A 15,351-nucleotide genomic window follows, 5' to 3' on the forward strand; every position below is an offset into this window, starting at 1 on the left:
GTGTGTCAACCAATTCCAACCTGATTCTAAGCTGTACACCACTGAAATGTGTTGTTTTATATTGTTATATTGCTATTTATATATTGTTCATTTATTCTGAGAGTGAAGGTTTGACTCTATCAACCAAGAAGACTACAGTCTGGAGAATGCATCGTCCCAAATATGGCATATGCCGATTTCCACTTCTCATCTTTCTTGGAGTGGGCCTTTGAAAATCCGGGTCTTCAACCACCCATGCTTGTCGTTATCAGCGAAAAACGGGATCTCATCGTCAGGCTCACTGACTTAGTTGACATGTCCCATATGCGTAGAACAGTGCTTATGCTATTGATCACTGGATTGTCTGGTCCAGACCCAAACATTTACAGACCGCCGCCATATATCTGGAAAATCGCTGAGAGGGGCGTTGAATACCAAACCAAACATTTCAAGAGCAAAGGAAGGAGTATCATCCTTGACTTGGAGTCCAAGTCCGCATGGAAACTGGTGAGGATCCGGGTTAGAATTGATCTTCAGTTACTTTTTGCCACAACACTGGCTCACAATTCGTCGTAGCAATGAGTGTAATTTAAGTGGTTCGCGGGAAATTATGTAGGCTATTTTGCGCACTGTTCGCGTCCTGTTTATACACATGACACGCAGTGCGTGATCGAAAATGGTGCGCATTGTCACGCAGTCTCACGACTTATTCACGTCTTTGGTCTAGATTTTCGAAGCTCTCTTAGCGCGAAGATACTCGGATAGTTAATGTTAAGGTATGGCACTTACGACTATCTAGACGCTGAGAGAGTTTCGGAAATCTAGCCCCAGGGACCCAATTTCTCAAAGCGATCGTAGTGCTACGACTGTTGTATGTCTATGTTAAAGTACGGGAGTTACGATCACCTTAGCGCTACGCTTGCTTTGGTGAAATTGGCCCAGGTCACGTATTGCTGGTGCATCGTTTACGTCCAGTGTACAGCATGGTACGCCAGCATTGCCACAGCCACTTTGTGTTATATTTTGCCCGTGCTTTGTCCCACTTTACGCCACCCTTTATAAATAACATCACCCAAAGCTTCATGCATTCCTTGACTTGCTGTGGGTCTTCAAAATGTTGAAAATAGAGAACAGGATCTTTATGCAGGGAAGGAAAAAGGAGGGCGGGGCACTGTAAAATGCGCAAGATATATGATAATAACATGCTTCTACTCAGGACCCTATCTTCACTGTTCACTGTTCAACAATCTTGGCCACGACATCATCTTAGGCACCATAAAAACACCAGGTCGCCTCATGACAGTAAGACACTCACAGATGCGTGGGAGTAAACTTAAAGATGCCCTGTAACAACTTGAACATCTTTGCCAAAGACCTGTCCATTGCGATAGATCATGTATCAAACTTCAATTCAGATATGTGGAGCATGTTACAAGTAAAAGAAAGACATTCAAAGCCGAAACAGCAGCTGCCTGGTGGTGGTGTTGTTCATTTAGCTTTATAATGCAATTGGTCTTGATGGTACAAAAGATAACTTCAGCGCAATACGGTTTATTCAAATGTATATAAACCAACCAAAGTACGCTCTCTTCTCTCTAGTCTTTTCCAGGTTTGTTATGACCTTCTTTTGACACACACACACGCGCGCGCGCGCGCGTCTGTATATGGGTACGTGGAGCGGGTATTATCTGACAGTTCACCTTCTATTACAAAAGTGGCATGTGTACTACGTTGTATAAGAGTACCAGGTTCTTAGTTCTTGATTAGTGTGTCATTTTCTGTACCTCAACAACAAGAGAGTTGCCCAGAGAAGTAAACGCCCACTATCTGTAGCCGTTTGGGAGTTTGCTTGACCCTATGATTTTATTATTATTAATATAATTTTTATTGCTTCTGTCTGTCTGGACCCGTGAAGGTCCCGGGGTAGAATAGGCCTTTGGCAACTCATGCTTGCCGTGAAAGGCGACTATGCTCGTCGTAAGAGGCGACTAACGGGATCGGGTGGTCAGGCTCTTGACTTGGTTGACTCATGTCATCGGTTCCCAATTGCGCAGATCGATGCTCATGCTGTTGATCACTGGATTTTCTGGTCCAGACTCGATTATATACAGACCGCCGCCATATAGCTGGAATATTGCTGAGTGCGGCGTAAAACTAAACTCACTCACTCGCTCACTCTATCTGTCTGTGTCTGCCTTTCTGTCTGTCTCTGTTTCCGTCTGTCTGTGTCTGTCTCTGTCTTTCTGTCTGTCTGCTTCTGTCTTTCTGTCTGTCTCTGTCTGCTTCTGTCGGTCTTGCTGTGTCTGTCTGCCTGTGTTTGTGTGTGTGTGTCTGTCTGCCTTTCTGACTGTCTCTGGCTGCTTCTGTCTGTCTGTCTGTGTTTGTGTGTGTGTGTCTGTCTGCCTTTCTGACTGTCTCTGGCTGCTTCTGTCTGTCTGTCTGTGTCCGTCTGTGTGTGTTTCTGTCTTTCTGTCTGTCTCTGTCATCTTCTGTCTGTCTGTGTTTAAATTTGTATGCGTGTGTCTGTCTTTCTGTCTGTCTGTCTGCTTCTGTGTTTCTGTCTGTCTCTGTCTGCTTCTGTCTGTTGGTCTGTGTTTGTGTGTGCGTGTCTGTCTGGCTTTCTGTCTGTCTCTGTCTGCTTCTGCCTGTCTGTGCTTGTATGTGTGTGCGTCTGTCTGTCTCTGCTTCTGTCTGTCTGCTTCTGTCTGTCTTTCTGTGTTTGTATGTGTGTGTGTCTGTCTGTCTCTGGCTGCTTCTGTCTGTCTGTCTATCTGTGTTTGTGTGTGTGTGTCTGTCTGTCTTTGTGTTTGAGTGCCTCTGTATGTGTGTGTGTCTGTGTGTGTCTGTGTGTATATGGAGTGACATTCAAGTACACCACTGTGAGTTATTGGGAATCCGATTATCTAAAGCGAGTGAGTTTAGCTTTACACCGCACTCAGCAATTTTCCAGGTCTGCAAATAATCTAGCCTGGACCAGACAATCCAGTGATCAACAACATCAGCATCGACCTGCGTAAGTGGGAACCGATGACGTTGTAAACCAAGACAGCGAGCCAGACCACCCGATCCCGTCAGTCGCCTCTTACGACAAGCACAGTCGCCTTTAATGGCAAGCATGGGTTGCTGAAGGCCTATCACATCCCGGACCTCAACGGTTCTCCGATTATCTAAACTTCGAAACGAATGTTAACATAATTATACAGGTACCGATTTATTTTGTAAAACCAAGAGACGTAACATTGTATACGTCTTCAGATAATGTCTGTCACAAACGCTGGGCTGTAAAAATTCACAGCCTACCCGGAACAACATTGCTTAGCATACAAAAGATCGATTGCGATAAATGGTAGCTCAAGACAGACTGAGATACATGTGCTTAATTTATGAGGCAGCTTTGTACCCATGGTGGGAGCAATTAACTTATTGTTGGGGTTTGAGTGGGGTTGGGTTGCGGTACAGTTCTATGCTCATTTGTAAATAAATCCATTCTACTCGTCACACTAGTCCACACAGGGTGAATGTAAAAGGTACGGCTTTTATTATTATGGTAACTTTGAGACGTTTTAATATCCTCGCAGTGCACTGTATTACCTGGTTTTGTGAATATAAAACAGTTAGGCCGACATAAGGTAAACTGTTATCATGATGCCCCAGGGTGATCACTACTTCTTTTATTCTTTTTCAACGTAGTGATTTATATTGGCATTTTGGACTAAAATGTAGAACTTGTGGCTAAGTCTCTCTCTCTCTCTCTCTCTCTCTCTCTCTCTCTCTCGAAAATATGAGATATCGAATAGAAGCTACGTCAGGTCTCACCATCGACAGCCAATGGAAATCTCAACCGGTTTTCACTCGCCGTTCGACAATTTAAAATACCACGGTTTATATCCACGAAACCTGTCTATTTTTGCGAATATACAACAGTAAGACAAACATAAAGCAAAAATAACTATGGTCATGATGAACCAACGTTCAGCCATTTAACCCGGTCTAATTGGAGTAAAAAACTTACATAGTGATTGTCCTTACCGATATTGGAATTTATACTGTTATGTGAAGAATACACAGTGGTGACATGAATACGCATTTTGGAGTACAAAGTGTTTGGTGATGATAATAAATTTCCGGTTGATATAACACGATTCTTTCCCCGTCGTTGTTCAGTTAAACAACGCTGTTTCGTGTTGACAGTGTTCTTTCTCCGTCGAAACAGGTACAGTTAAACATCTTTGTGTCGAGGTTGACATAACACTTCTCTTTCTTTGTCGATGCAGGTACAGTTAAACACCGTTACGTCGAAGTTGGAGGGTCCTTCATAAATATTTCGAGTTAACCGAAGTTCGACACAACTGAAAATTAAATGAAAGAACACGAAGGGACAAGTATTTACTTCGGAACAACCTACGTTCGACACATCAATGTTTAATGAACTTACTATTAATATGTCGTATTATGTTTTCTTATGGTTCAGATCCACGTCAACGATGCATGGTGAACTGCTCGTCCTGTCAAATACTGGGTGGTACAGTTCTCCGTTCAAAAGGCAGTGAAAAAGGAGGCACAGCATGCAGCGCCAAGTCCGAAACCGCCCCCCAAGTTCCCTGACCACAATACCCTCAGAAAGCAGGTACTCAGTGTACATAAATATCTTTAAAATGTTGGAATGGAGTGGGCAATCACTGATAACCCGAGCGATGGTATTTCAGTGGGTTAGCATAATAAACTCACTCAAAAGCAACCAAACGTACGTATGCTGACCAGAAGAAACCCAACACTGGGTTCTTTTCATTTTTCGTCGAATTTCTAAATAGAAAAGATAAATATGAACGCTTACTTTTGAGCTGTGCCTTATGAGATATGCGTGACGTGACACCTTACCTCACCTTACTGCATCTTTCAGGAATCTTGCCTAACGTCATATTACCTTTATAACACCTCACTGCATTTCAATTCCCCTCACTTCACTTTACCCCACCTCACCAAATCTCTCTTCACTTTACTATATTCCTCATCTTACTACTGCATCTCAGTTCACCTTGCCTTATGAAACTTTACCTCACCTCACCAAACCTCACCCCGGCTCATTTCACTCAACTCGCCTCACTTTACTTTAACCTCACCAGACCTCACCTCATTTCACTCTGCCTCATCTGGCAACAATTCTCCTCACTGGATCTCACTTCATCTCACCTCATTTTACTTACCTCATTTCATCTCACCAAATCCCTCCTCACCTCATTTCCCCTCACATGTATCTCCTTTCACCTCATCTCATTTTATTTCAAGTCATTTCTAAAATCATCTCACCCTACTACATTTCATTTCATCTACTCACGTAACTTCTAACCTCACCTCACGTCATCTTACCTCACTTCATATCACTTCATATCTCGCGTCACCTCTAACCTCACCTCACGTCACTGCATTTCACTTCATATCACTTCTCACTTCACACCTCTCCCCGCCGCATCACCCCCTCCCTCTCTCTCTCAAACACACACACACACACACACACACACACACACACACACACACACACACTCACTCACTCACACACATTTGAAGAGTAATTATCAATTTTGGGGACAGTTCTTGTTGATGTTGATGTTGATGTTGATGAGTGAGTTTTGTTTTTGGCCACATTAAGCCGGCTTTTAGCTATATCGGGCAATCTGTAAATAGTCGAATCTGGACCAGACACTCCAGTGATCAACAACACGAACATCGATCTGCTAAACCGATGACATGTGTTAACAACATCAATGAGCCTGACCACCCGATCTCGTTTGTCGCCTCTTACGACATAATGGGTTTCTGAAGATCAATATTTTAACCCGGAACTTCACGGATACGTTGTTGAAGGTTTTACAAGCTGTTTTACATTAACAGATAGAATTTTGTCCATCTAGCGATTCCTATTGAGGAATAACAAGCGACATCTGGCTGGCAGAGTATTCTTTCTGAGTAGAAGACTGGTTTGCAAAGTCGGCGAGTGAGCTGGTTTTTACCAATATCACTGCAATATCACGACGGGGGGCATCAGAAAGGGGTTTGTCACGATGAATCCACGTGAGGAATTGAATCCGGAATTTAACCACTTCTTTACCCCACCAATCCCTGGCTTATGAAGTACACTTAGTACATATCTTCTATATTATGAGTGGACTTTCGGGTAGCCTAGTGGTTCGCTCGTCACACCGAAGATCCCCACATGGGTACAATGTGTGAAGACCATTTATGGTGGCCCCGCTTTGACATTGCTGGAATATTGTTCAAACCATACTCACTCACACTACACTCACAACTTTTGTTGCCGGTACATGTGTTTTATATAAATAACGATTACATGTCTCAGTCAATAGATAACAAAAAGACATTTCGACAGAGGCGTCAACGATGACGATGATGATGACGATGAATATGAATACGAAAGCAGTTTTGATGAGTATATTAGCGAGGAAGAAGAGTCAAAAGAGGAGGCAGATGGAGCGAGCCAACCAGTGTATGTTTTTCGTTGTCTTTCAGTTTGTCTCATACACGATGAACTGACGTATAAAAATGTTCACGCTGGATGTTTCGGATTGTTCTGATATTCTTGTCATGAGTAAGTCACAATCAAAACACTTTCCTAAATATTAACGTTCATTAAACCAAAAAATAATCCCATAATACCAAGTGTGCATTTTCTTTTATTCGTCAGTTTAAGTGGCTTTCCGATATACTTGATGGTTTTGTGGGTAGATAAAAGCTAATACATCTTTGCCATGATTGTTAGTAATTTAGAAACATTTTTTGTACAATTTCGATAATATCACGAACTGCGAACAACAATCAAAGAGGAATGATATCAAGTATTCGTCAAAAGCTGAGCGCATCATGTTAAACTAGTGGTGCAAACACGCGCGAAGGCAAGTCAATTGTTCGCGGAGTCAAACCATACTATTAGTCATTCACTCTTAGAGATAGATTGATTAAAATTTACACCCATTAGTTCGTGATGCTCATGCATTTGATGGTGCACACTCAGTTATTTACAGAAGGCTGTCATATAGCTGGAATATTGCTGACTCCAACATACCAAAAGCCGAACAAAATTATGAAAACTAAAAACAAGAAAACAAAAATGAACACATGTTCGTGCGTGTACAAATATGAGCCAAGTTTGCTGATATTTGTTTCAGTTTAACATTCACATGTACATGTATATTCCAGTGAGTGGACAACGTTTGATCTCCAAAATGGTGTCATGCTGCTTGTCCCCGAAAACATATCGGATTTCAGATGTAAAGCCATCCCACTTTGGGCTGACAAACGCATGGAGATGTTGTCTCAGTTTCCATACTTCCACGACGAGACCATGGTCAGCGAGGTGTACGAATTGAAAGGCGATGATATACAATCTTTGAATTGCAAGCCAAAATACCTACAGATCCCGCTCGTCCTGCCAACCACGAGACTTGACGTCCACGTTCTCTTCCGCTTCCATGTCATGGTGCGTGACGATGGCGGATGGACACCAGTTCCGGCACAATACGAGGTAGACAGTTTAGATTTTACATTCGGTACAAACGTCAGGCCGAACATGAAACTCGCTTAAAGAAAATCTAGAGCTCAGAGTTAACTGCTTGAAACAATGCCAAAGGCATTGTGTAATCAAGACCAAAGTCACCAATATTTTTCCCGCGCTAGTCCTATACTTTTAATATTCCGTTGGAGTAATTGATTGGACAAAACAAAATATTCAGAGTCTTCACCACCTTGTCAGAAGAATCATACCGTATAAAAGTGTCCACCACCCTCGTTCCTTTCATAATCATTCATATATGCCAATCAATTCTGGAGGTCGGTGTTTGATTAGTGTGGAAACTCTGCATAACAGAATGTGATTGCGGACTTTTTCACAAATATATTTATCGGTTTATCCTCCGGTGATGCATGCATGGAACTTACAGAGACTGTTCAACACGTCACGAGTGGACGCCCTTCCTTGGCACAAACAGCATATCATGACATGATGGCATATCGCGTTGCCTCTAATACCATCTTGGCCATGTACATGGATTTGACTATGATGCCCATCGATGGTATGACACTGAACATAGTCAGGGCGTCATGGGAAATGACAGCTTTAAACTTCTTTGGAGTCGGCCAATATGCAAGCTCAGAACAGTTGCAGCCACTTAACCTGATCTTGTCCTCTTTTATAATACCAATGAATTTCACATCGATGTGGTTGACATGATTCAGGAAATGCATGCTATATATTCCTTTGAAATGTCTCGCTTGCATCCTAAGTACATTGTCGTCAGCCTCCCCATTGTTTTCGATGCCCTTGGTTTGGTACCTCCTGATCACTTGGCGCACATTAGGAAAGTGTCCGGATTCTCTAGCAGGCGTACAGCCTTTCTGACTCTCTGGGTAATGCAGAAGGGTGCATATTCTCCAGAAAGTTCTTGGTGCTTTCGACTAGGCAGCGTTTCCTGGAACAAGTTCCATTCACTGTCTGGGGTGCATGGGGAGGGGGTAAGGACCCTGAGCTCATGATGAGCCTTACCAGTTTGACTGTTCCAGGATCACCATGGATGGACCTTTTAGTCAAAGCCACAGGCGAAGACGGTAGTAGAAGCAACGAGCCATGCCATCATGTCTTTTAAAATATGCTGTTTGCGCCTAGGAAGGGCATCCACTGGCAAGGTGCTGGACAGTCTCTAAATTCATTTCACAATTGTTTTTAGACCAGCACGGGAACACCGGCATTAGTTCGTACTCGTACGGACGAACACCGACTCACTCACGCACTCTCGCAGACAGACATACACCTGGAGCAATATGAGTGCAATATTTTTACCCAACGTTAAAACCTACTTCACCTTACCTTAATATAATGCCATTATACTATTATTTGAAATCAGGCCTTAGAATCTGTAGTTCGGGATTAAACATTCATACCCTCCAACAATCAATTTCAAGAATTATGTACTTGAACACCATGAAAAATTGAGACCGAAATCTGCTAAAATTCAGGTCAATCAAAACAAGTTTGAACGAGCAAAAATGGAGACCTATTGACCACATCTACACTAAGACTGCACTTTTATGCCAGCGAAAACATTTAATTATATGTAGTCGATTGTGCTGTAAAAGCGAACAAGTGGTTTCTTTCAATAAGCAACCCTTTTATACCTCCAGATTATCTTCTGAAATTCCCAATACTTGGAGGGAGGTACTTCGTGGCCTATGCACGCCCAATACCAGAGTTCAGGAGGATTTCTAAGAATGCTTTCACATTCGTCTCTAATAAGGATAGACGCATCAAAGTGCACATCCCAGAAGGAGCTGTGGACACCGAGATGACTATATCGGTGAAGGTACTTGATGAATTTTATGCTGGCAATAATGTTTTTGTATGTACACAATACTTTTCTTACAAGATCACCTTAGGGTGCTGGTGATTACAATAAGTTTTGGAACTGGTGACAATTGATGGTGATGTCAATACGTTGCTGGTGATGAAAGTAAGTTACTGAATTGATGATAAAAGTTCTCCTGTAATCATGATGGTTGTCAACACAAGCACAAGTGACCCTCGCATTAGATTGGTAAAATAAATATGGAACAGAAGCGTTGCAATGCTAAACATTTACATTCAGTCTGTGGCCTTAACACTCTCATCTAGCAACATTGTTTTAAGAGCCAGTATATGAATGATATTCATACCTAGAATTGCACACCAACGGGCTTATGATAATGTTCTGTCATTGCACACCAACGGGCTTATGATAATGTTCTGTCACTGCACACCAACGGGCTTATGATAATGTTCTGTCATTGCACACCAACGGGCTTATGATAATGTTCTGTCATTGCACACCAACGGGCTTATGATAATGTTCTGTCATTGTTTACCCATGGATAACTATCAACTACAGATGCATATGAACTCACGTCCTCATAGAGGAAGTGACGTAGCCTAATGGTTGAAGCGTTCATTCGTCACGCCAAAGTCCCGGGTTCGAATCCTCACGTGAGTACAATGTGTGAAGGGTATTTCTGGTGTCGTCAAGATAGCGTATGCCGGTTTTGTGAGCGTCAACTACTCTACAAACAGTCTGTTGGGCGGTCTTTATCGTGCCGAAGTACGAAGTAGGCCGACGCCGGATTAGAAGGCGTGCAAATGATTATAAATTAACTAGCTTCTGTCGGGAACAAATTTCCTTTTCCGATATCGAGAGCATGCTGGATCGAAGGGATGTCGGTTTTGAGGGCTTCCATTGTATACCATAAACAAAATACACTGGGTTGTGGCTCGTGCACCTGGGTTCTGTCTCTGTCACATTATGTAATTACACAGACAGGCAGATATGATGCTTGTGCACATGGCATGTTATTTTGTCTTTGGCTTGCAAACAAACTGGACACATTTTTTCTCGGATCACTGAGTATGCAGACAGTATGTATTCACAAAACTCACCATCTCTGTATACATCATTTATGGCTAACAACTTCTTCTATTGTATATGATGTGACGTTGCGACATGAATTCTTATACCGTTACCACTCTTGCCTGACAACGGTGCATGAATCCATAGCAATATGTCGCACATATTAAGCTGTTAACCACAAAAAGTGGGTTTTTTCCCTCATCATACTTCTAAAATGCCAACCAAACAGATCATCTTACATGCAATCAGCCCTCAGAATATCGGCAAACGTGCCGGCCAATGAAAAGTCTTGGTTACACTTGAGTGCACAATCACCCGCTCTGACCGGGTTCGGTCTCCCGCGTGTATCGTTTCGAGGGAAGTAAGGACAAGTACATAATACATTATTGGACTTTTGATTCGCGACGGTAAGCGTATAGTGTTTGGGGTTTTTTTCACAACCAGCAATGTACTAGTATATTATATGTCATGAATAAGTCACACTTGTGTTTTAATTATGTTTGGTTGTGTTTTGTTGCATGTGACCTAGAAAATATCATTTTCAAAAGTTAAATTTGACGAAAATGTGACATATCATACATTTTACCAAGAGAAGTGTGTATATTACGTCATATAACTTCATCTCCTGTAACTTGATGCTCGGACACGTGATGATCCAGGACAGAATTGGTCTTCCCCAACCAATGCAAAGAGGCAACCAACAGATCGGGTGATCAGGCTCTTTGACTTCGTTGATACATGTCATTGTATCCCCAGTTGCTTCGATAGATGCTTATGATATTAATCACTGAAATGTTTGTCAGCACTCAAATATACAGACCGCTGCCATGAAGCTGGAAAACTGGTGTGTGTGGTGTTAGACCACAAACGAACCAACAAAACGAAATCGGAAATAATTGTTACACCTTTCCAGCACTTCATATTATGTTTCAGTAGTCTGATAGCACTCGTTGAAGAAGGTCTACCTTCAAAGGATGTGACACAAGGAGTTCTCTTCCAGTCCGGGAAGATGGACACTATTCTATTCTATATACACTATTCTAATGTTCATCTCAAAAGACAACAGAGACCGGTGGTTAACTGTTGAGGATCCAATTCCGCAGATCAAGTAGCTGACTTAAGGCAAAAAAGAAACTTTTTTGAGATCCTTGGAAGCAGATCAGGGCCTCTTCGCATAAACCTAAGTGACCGGATACGAGTATATCTGGCAGGGAATATGAGAAGCGCAGAACAGGTAAAGAAGACTAAGTACACGTTTCAGTACAGTCACCAGTCGAGGAACAATTTTATCCAATTCAGGACTCAGAAGGTGGTTAGTGGATCTGCCTACAGCATTGTCAAGGTTTCAATAGCTGGAAAAGAGATTCATGAAGTCCACTTCAACTATCCTGATACAGGATATGATTTAAGGGACATGAAATGTCTATACATGAATAGTACAGCAACAAGAAAAGAAACCAAATACTACCCCACACCTGTTGCTCAAGATCCACCTTCCGAGCCAGTATCTTGTGGGACAAGCGATACTGGTTATAATACTGAAGAATCTGGGAGACAGGAAAACACACACAGTGAAGCGACACCGCGAGGAAGGAGTGGGTCATTTACAGTGTCAACCGTGAGTGATGAAAGTGGAATGGATAGCGGCACATCTCCAACGGTATCTGAGGGAGAATCTGGCTCCTCTAGGTCCAGACTTTCAAGAAGTGTATCCATGCCTGCAACGGCATCTCATAACCATCCACCCAGCAGCAACGTCTTGGGAAGCACGTGGCCAGAGGGGACAGTTGCATCTTCATCTCCTTCAGGTAATACTGAATATTTTGTCCTCTGAAGCAGCACCTTGCTTGACCTACATGTCCACAAAGTCGTCTTTCTTAAATCCTCCATTTTCAATTTCACTTCCTGCTTTTATATGCCCATTGACATTAATTTGTTTAGAGTCATTCTACCTATACAGAGATCCACCTATTCTGTTACATTGCTCCTCTGAACTCTGAACATGTTTCGGAATAAGCAGAACGTCACTCAATTCTAACTAATATTACATATATTACGGTGATTTGTTTGATCATAAGATGACCAAGCGAAACATTCTAATTTTTGACAGATGGGGTTTAGATCAGTACATTCAGGCCTTAAAAAGTTTTCTAGAAGACGTCGTGTTCATTTTCTGTTGCAGAATATCCAGTGTTGACGCCATGCAACCCAGTGATGTTTTGTTTTATCACAAGGTGACCGAACAAACTTTCTGTTTTCAGACACGTGGCTTCTAGGCAATTGTGTCCATGCTCAAAATAACAGTTTTCCATTAATTTCTTGACAACGTTTGTGTTCATTTTCTATTTCAGAACATCCAGTTTTGACGCAAGAGAGTCTCCTGGTGTTAGGGAGGCACGTCACTTTACGACACTGCCAGGAGGCCCTCATGTCCCTCGGCATGAACTTTGACACAATCTGCAAGATCAAAAAGGAAGCCAAAGACCAAGACGTCAATGACGTGTTTCTTCTTCTGTTGAGATGGTACCAGAACATGAGGACAACAATGGACACTGTTAGAGGGTGCCTTCAAGAACGTTGGTCGTTCAGACCTATCTAACATACTTGCAACGGTTAGGAGGAAGCGCAGAGGACTTAAAAACAAAGACTTTGCGTGACACTGAACTGATTGAACTGTTCATGTCATTTGTACTGTGAATATGTTTCATAAATTTCTTACATATTTAAGCTCAAATATACCGTTGGGTTCTACTTGCAACGGTTAGGAGGAAGCGCAGAGGACTTAAAAACAAAGACTTTGCGTGACACTAGCTTCATGGTACACAAATTGTACCGGAAGCTAACTTCATGGTAGACAACAAGTACAAGACACTAGTCGAACTGCATATCAGGCCATCTCTACTGTGAAAATGTTTCATAAACTACTTTCAACTTAAGCGCAAATATATCGTTGGGTTCTAATTTACAAGCCAAAACAATCCACGAATCTGGACCTGATCCACACTGGCATCATCATCTTTAAGTACACACTTACAATGGGGAAGAAGGAATACAAAAATGTCAACGTTGATATATTAATGGTATATCAATTCATCTCTAAGTGTTTAGGTTTCTGTTTGGTTACCTGCCTTGTGTTGTGACACCACAACGGTATGTCACGTTTGCATCAGCAATTGGTATCTAAGTCGATAGTGACAGAAGTTAGTAGACGAACCATAATAGACCGTGTGTCTCTTCGCCACAATCAGTAACATCGGACCTGCAATGCCTCTGTCTGTAAGAAGACGAGTCTTGACTAGACAGTCCAGTGCATCACCATCATGAGAATCCACAACTAGAATACGAAGACGTGTCAACCCATTCCAACACGGATCTTCACTGGTTTTAAGCTATACACCACTGACATATGTTGTTTGTTTTCATTAGTTCAATTTTACGCTATACTTGGGATTACAGGTTCTGTTCTTGCTTTGTGTGCTTTAGGTGCTTTACTCTAGGTTTGACACTACCAACCTAAAGAACTACAGTCTGGAGACTGTGTGGTCCCAGACATGACATATGCTGCTCTTGATTTCCGATGCCCATCTTTTCAAGTGTGGACCTTTGAAAATCCGTGCCCATGCTTGTCGTTAGCGGCGAAAAACGGGAACGGGTCGTCAGGCTCACTGACTTGGTTGACGTCATTATATCCCAAATGCGTGGATCGGTGCTCATGCTGTTGATCATTGGACTGTCTGGTCCAGAACAAAGCATTTACAGACCGCCGCCATATAGCTGGAATATCGCTGAGAGGGGCGTTGAATAACAAATCAAACATTTCAAGAGTGGGAAAGGAAGGAGCACCATTTCCGACTCTCCATGTCCGTAGGGCAACTCGTGAAGATCCCGGTAAGAACTGATCTTCAGTTATGCCACCTGGATAGTTGCATGAATGTTTTGCCACAGAACTGCCACGCATTTCATGGTGGCAGTGCATGTAATTTAGATGGTACCCATGAAATCGTGAAGACTATTTTGCGCACTGTTCGCGCTCTGTTTATGCACTTGACACGCAATGCCTGACCGAAAATGGACCTGAATTTTCGAAGTTCTCGTTCTAGGATAGTCGTAAGGTAATGTTAAGGTAGCTTCGGAAATCTAGGCCCAGTGCCCCGTTCCTCAAAGCGATCGTAGCGCTACGACTGTCGTAAGTCTATGTTAGGTTACGACCATCTTCTCGCTACGTTTGCTTTGAAGAAACTGGCCAATGACGTCGTTCCTCAAAGCGGTCGTAGAGCTACGACTGTTGTAAGTCTATGTTAAAGTATGGGACTTACGATCACCTTACACCTACGCAAAAATTTGCTTCTTGTAGAAAAATTCAGCGAGTCTGAAGTAACGTGGTTTTACCGTGGGTAGTGTCCCGTTTATTAAGAACAGGTCACAGCGGTACTGTGGTAGACCAGTTCAGAGAGTCTGACCACCCGGGCCCGTTAGTCGTCTCTTACAGCCAGCATGTTCACCAACTCACCGATTCCACCCCGGATCTTCGCGATAGGCTTGAGGACATCAGTTGAGAACTGTGGGACAGGTATTTCAGAAGCTGGCATGGAACAACGGTAAGATTTACAGTGGTAAATTTCAGTTATCTGTGATGCGAAGGTTAGATACATATTAATAACTGTTGTTAGGTGAGCAATAGAAGTTGAAATATGCCAAAAGACGCAAAACACCGGATAAAAGAAAACAAAAAGTTACCATTAACAAAAAATGTAACACCCATGCCAAGAGTGAGTGAAATTAGCTTTGCACCGCACTCAGCAATATTCCAGCTGTATGACGGCGGTCTGGAAATAATCGAGTCTGGACCTGACAATACAGTGATCAACAACATCAGCATCGATCTGCTCATTTGGGAACCGATGGCGAGTCATTCAAGTCAGCGAGCCAG

At 42.5% G+C, this 15,351-nt stretch overlaps 1 pseudogene; it reads left to right on the top strand.

Moving 5' to 3' along the window:
- Positions 1-7,294: 7,294 nt before the first annotated feature.
- LOC137276708 (uncharacterized) lies at positions 7,295-13,976 on the top strand (annotated as a pseudogene).
- The last annotated feature ends 1,375 nt before the right edge of the window (positions 13,977-15,351 follow it).

The sequence above is a fragment of the Haliotis asinina genome, chromosome 1 (genome assembly GCF_037392515.1).
Source record: "Haliotis asinina isolate JCU_RB_2024 chromosome 1, JCU_Hal_asi_v2, whole genome shotgun sequence".
NCBI lineage: Eukaryota > Metazoa > Mollusca > Gastropoda > Lepetellida > Haliotidae > Haliotis > Haliotis asinina.